Source organism: Pteronotus mesoamericanus, unplaced genomic scaffold (assembly GCF_021234165.1).
Source record: "Pteronotus mesoamericanus isolate MK-2021 breed Mesoamerican mustached bat unplaced genomic scaffold, CSHL_Meso_final contig_68, whole genome shotgun sequence".
Classification (NCBI taxonomy): Eukaryota; Metazoa; Chordata; class Mammalia; order Chiroptera; family Mormoopidae; genus Pteronotus; species Pteronotus mesoamericanus.
In genome coordinates this window covers 1221269-1226846 of record NW_026555234.1, presented here as the reverse complement: position 1 = coordinate 1226846, position 5578 = coordinate 1221269, and positions in this window count along the sequence as shown.

The following is a 5578-nucleotide window of genomic DNA, read 5'->3' as shown; positions in this document are numbered from 1 at the left end:
CCTGGCGGCGGCTCCCGGCTCGGCCGCCAGAAGCTGCATCCCGCGCGGCCCCGCCCCCGCCTGGTCCCGCCCGCGCCCCGCCTGGCCCCGCCCCCCAGGCCCCGCAGACGCCCGGCCGGCGCCCGGGGCCAGTGCGCTGCTCGCGGTACTGGCGGTCTGAGGGTGGGTGCCGGCCCTAGGGCGCAGGGACCCCAGCCTCGGCTCACCCCCGCTCCCAGGGACGGTGGATACGCTGTCCTTGCACGGCACACAGTAGGTGCTCAGTAAATGCAGGGGAGCGCCCACGAAAGTGTCTGTCCTTTATGCGTGCCCCGCCCCGGGACTCCCGGCCCCGGGACCCTCATGCTGCGGGGGCGGCTGAGTCTGCCCCTTCCCCACCCCTGCCTGGAGCCCGGGACGCGCCCCTTCTGAGGGAGCGGGCTTTGCTGGGAGCCGAACCCCTGGATCCCTCGCAGGCACTTTCCAGCCCTCCAGCCCTCGGACCAGGCGCGGACTCCATGGCCCAGGGGTCTGGGACTTGTGGGTCCCAGAAAACAGGAAACTTGACGCCGTGCCTTCTGGGAGGCTCCCATCAACAAGGCCCCGCCCTACGGTCCTGGGGGTGGGGAGTGGGCACACAGGCCCAGCTTAGACTTAGAGGACCTTGTTTACAGGGCAGGGGTAGAGGCGGAGGGGCTTCGGGCGGGCGCGGCAATGGCTCTCTGGGAGGCACCCTAAGGGCCAGATCATGACGTCAGAGGAGGTGGAGGGGAGGCGCTCTATGGAGACAGGAGCCTCTCAGGAACGGGGACCCACTGCCTGGGGCATGAGGGGAGGTGGACATTCAACGTTCTCCCTCGCGCCCCGCCCCCCTGCCCGGTCCCAGGGCTCAGGAAGCCGCCAGCCGGGAGAGGGCAGACTCCGGGCCGGGGAGCCTGAAGGGGCTGCGGGGAGGGAAGGCCAGCCCAGCCAGTGCTGAGCCCTGTTCAGCCGCGAGGCCAAGGTCAGCCCTCTGTGTGCGCTCGGCATGAGGGGCCGGAGTCCAGCAGGGCTGGCTGTTCTGAACCAGACAGGGGCAGGAGGGACTCAGGGGCTGGGTTCGGGTCAGGCTGGAGCCAAGGTCCCTAAGGGCCTCGAGGAGACGTGGCCAGGCCGTGATGAGCTCGGGCCAGTCACTGTCCCAGAACTGCCCAGCCGCGGGCCCCAGTCCCCAGGAAGGGGAACCCGCCTGCAACCCTGCACGGCCCCGCTGAGGCACACGGGGGTGAGAGAAATTAACCAGGGTGGGGGCAATGAGAGAGGCCAGGAGGTCCCTGGCCCGGCTCTGGGCCCCCAGGAGGAGGCCAGGACCAGGACCACCCTGCGGTCTGGGGGGGAGGGGCCGAGCCAGGGGAAAGGCGGGTGCAGGTGGGCGAGACTGCAAGGGAGTCTTCAGCCAACTGGGCCTCGGTTTCCCCATTTGTAAAGCGAGGGGTCCCATCTGCTGTAGAGTTGGCAGGGACAGTCAGGGGGAGCATGGGAGCCAGCAGAGCGCCTGGCACCCCACACCCCAGCCGGGTGGCCCCCGGGGTTGGCAGACACTCGCCCTGCCTGGCCCAGGCCGCCCCCACCCCGGCCCCCCTCTGTGACTCCGTCCCCTCGCAGCCTCGCCCGGCTCTCCAGGCTGGACTTGGGCCCCCGAGACCCTGAAATCCTGCCCCTCCCAGCTCACAAGCCCAGCTCACAAGGCCCAGCCACCGTGAGCACCCCCGGACGGCAGCCCCCATCGGAACACCTGGGCCGGGGCCTGAGCGGGGGCCGGCTGCCACCGGGCCAGCACACGTGCTCCGCAGCATCCGGCTCGCAGACCAAGCGCCGCCGGCTCCGAGCAGGGTGCAGTGGCCTTGGGGGTGGGGGACACCCAGCCCTCGCACCTCACGGGAGGGAGCCGATGGACGCATGAGCAGGCGCCATCTCTGTCACTGTGAGTGACCCTTCCCTGGAGCCAGTGGATGGGGAGAGGGACAGAGACCTGCAACAGAGTGGAGCAAAGCTGGAAACCAGGGCCTCCCGCCGGATCCTGACCCTGGGGTGGCAGACGGGCAAAGGCTGTGGGCTCAGCGGAACAGACCGCAGACCAGGACTCAGAGGCCGTGCCCCCGGGGCCCCTTGGACAGGCTGCAGAGAACAGACCCCAGGAGCACCGCCTTGGCCAAACAGGAGCCTAGAACCCAGCAGTTCACACGGCTCCGGCCCAGCCTCGCCAGTTTGGCTCCAAGCCCTGCGGGGTGGGGGCCCCGGTCGGGAATACAGGGCGGCTCTGAGCCCCTGTGGGACCAGAGACTGCAGGAGGCAGAGGCGGGGGGGGGGGTGCTCGGACAGGGACAGGTGTGGGCGGGAAGGGGGGTCACCCAGATGGGGAGGGTGTCCCGGCAGCCCTGCGCCGCAGGTGGGCAGAGGCGAGCAAGGCCACCCGGCTGCCCGGGGCGGAGCAGCGGACGGCCTCAGGCGGGTGCGTCCACGTTAAAGGCACGAAGATGGCACCCAGCCACACTCCCGGGGTGACGGCCGAAGGGCAGGCCCATCCCCGCACGCCGTCAGGAGCGGAGGCCTGGCTGCGCCAGAGCCCAGAAGAGCCAGGGGCAGCTGCAGCCCAGGGGTGGGGCAGGGCCTGCAAACAGCGACACAGGCTGGAGGCGAGGCCCGCTGTCTCGCCACGGGCGTCTCTGAACATCACAGGCTGACCACGACCGACAGCCAGCCCCGCACGTCCCCAGACTTCAGCTGGCAACCTCAGGGCCATTCTGGGGCCAGAGTGCTGTCTGTCTAGAAGGCCTAGAGGCGCGCCCTGCGCAGCACACCTGGAATCCCGCGCCTCCACGGCCCACGCCCACCCCGCCTCCCACCTGCTCTCCACTCCCCCTGCCCCCTGCCTGTCCATGTCTGTGGCCGCCCCAGAGGGAGCTGGTCACAGTGCCAGTCCCAACACGTCACTTCCCCGCTCTGGGTCCTCTCCAGGGCACACACCTGCAGTATCCGCAGCTCCCGTTCCGTGGTCAGCAGGCCAGCCTCCCCGCAGCTCCTCCGGCGCGCCTGGCAGGCCCCCCCCCCCCGGTTAGACCTTGGCACACGCCGCCCCCTGGGTCATGCCTCTCCAGGTTGCAGGGTGGGTCACCGCCACGCCACCTTGGGCACAGTGCTCGCTCCCCTGCCGCAGGCCTGTGGTCCCTCCCTCCCCGGCCTCCTCTGGACCCCTGTGCACTTGCCTTGGCTCTGGTCAGGCCCCACCCCCCCGAAGGTCGTCTCCGAGGTCAGGAGTCCCCGCTGCCTCCCAAGGCCTCAGTGCCGGGCACAGACCGGACGCTCAACAAACGTCTGGTGAACGAACAGGCGAGACCCCGAGGGGCAGCCCCAAGGACAAGGCCGGCTCCGGCAGAGCTGCCGGCTGGGACCCTGTGTCCACAGGGCCCTGGAAGCAACACCCCCGAAGTGGCCACAGGGTCAGACTGGCTGGGGGATCTGGGGGGAGCAGCTCAGGACCCTTGGCCGGCCTGTTCCTGGGCAGGGCCAAGGCCATGCCGACTGAGCTCCCACCCTCCCAGTCTCCTCCAGGGGGCCGCCTCCTGCAACCCGCAGCCTGGGGCGGGGCCTCTGGCCACTCAGCCCTCCGGCTGGGGAGGGGAAGTGAGTCTGGGCTGGGGGCGGTGGCTGGCTGCTGGGCTGCTGCAGGCTCTGAGGACAGGGTGCTGCTGGAGCCTCTTCCGGGGCTCCGGGGACCGGTGGGCTCCCGCAGGAGCACGGGCTGGGCTCCGGGCAACGCCGACGGCCAGGCCTAGCCCCCCACCCCGCGCGCACTGCCTGGCTCGAGTGGGAGGTGGGGACGTTCTTCTTTGGCTGGAACCAAGGGGACAGCAGCGGGCAGTGGGGTGGGCTCCCTGGACGCCTGTGCGCTGGGCCGGGCTGGTGGCTGGCCCCCTCTGCCCCCGTTCCTGTGGGGAGGGCCAGCTCGGGGCCACTGCCCGGGAATGCAGGATACGCCCCACCTTCCCCCACCGGGCTGCTCAGGTGCCCACGGCCCTCCCTCCCCGCTCCACCCGCTGCTGCATGGGACTGGCTGGGCGTCTCAGGCCACCCCCCGCTGGGTTTCCTGGGGGCTGGGCCCCAAAGGTCAGCTCTGTGTTCCCAGCACCGTCTGGCCACCCCCGGGGCGGCCCCAGGCTGTGGGCTTCTCCTCTGCTGCCCGCTTCCACCCTGCGGTCAGTCGAGGCCAGCGCAGGCCAGGGCCCCGCGGCTGGGCTCCCTGCTCGGCCGGCCTGCAAACGGGCTTCAGGAGTAAGGTCAGAGCGTGCCTTCTGGGGACCACAGCTGGAGACCTGGTGGCTTGGAAGGCTCTGCTGGCCTGTGCAAAGCCCCGGAGGGCAGAAGAGGACCTCGGGCAGGGAGGCCACCGCAGCGCACAGCCCTGCCCCTCCCTCCGGCCCCCGCGCGGGCCCAGGGGGCTGCACCCCAGGTCTGGTCAGCTGCCGCCTCTCTGGGAGGCTGGCCTGGGTTGAACTCCTGCACAGGAGAGCTGTGTCAGGCAGGCCCTGTGGGAAGATCTATTTTAAAACAACACCCACGGTGGAGGATGCAGGGCCCACGCACTCGCAGTGGGTCTATTTTTATATCTAAACACCCCGCCCCCAGCCCCTAGGCCCAATTTGAGACTTTCATTGAAAGGGCCCTTTCTATTCTGGGTGGCTTCCGGCCCGGCGTGGGGTGGGGAGGAGGGGGGTGTGTGTCTGCACACGCAGGTCTCTCCGCCCTCCGGGCGCAGGGCTCGGGCAGTCCCTGTCCCCCAGCGCCCAGGGCCCATGTGGCTTCCGGGAAGGCCCTGGTGTCTGGAAGGGGAAGCCCGAGCGGGCCCTGGGGAGGGGAAGCTGCAGCCACCAGGCCGGGAGGCCTCCATCACCAGGGCCACCGCTCCCGGCTCTGGGTCCAGGGTCGGCCGTCCCCGCCCTGGCCAGCGCTGCGCCCTGGGCAGGGGTGCGCGAGGCAGAGGGGGTGTGGTGGCCTGTGTGACTGCGAGGCCCCCTCGACCTCAACGGGAGGCGGGAGGAACGAGGGCGGGTCAGGAGGGGACAGGAGGGACTGGGCTTGCGCAGGCCTGCCCTCCAGCCCCTGCGGCCGCTGCAGGGCGGGAACGAGGGAGGGAGTTGCCCACTGGGCTCCCAGGACTTCCCGCTCCCCTGGGCCTCTCTCGGGTGCGGGGCGGGTCTCCCCAGACCTTCAGCGCCTGCCCAGCCCAGGGCCCCAGGGGACCACACCCCTCCGCCCTCCACTCGTCCACCCTGAAGCAGGCCCTCTGGCCCTCACTCCCATTCCCACGGGCCCCTCAAACCACAGGGGGCAGCTCTGGGCCCCCAGGTGCTGCCCTGGGCACGCCTCCCTTCGCAGCCAGTCAGCCAAACGCCTGAATTCGCCCTGACCCCCCACTGTGCCCCGTGCCCCCGCCCTCCGCCCCGGGCGCTGAGGCTCCCGGGGCCCAGCTCTCCGGTCTGGACGGCTTGGGTCCGGCACGCTGCTTCTGAGCCGCCACCCCGCCCATCCTCCCGGCCTCCGACAGCGTCGGGTTGGGGCC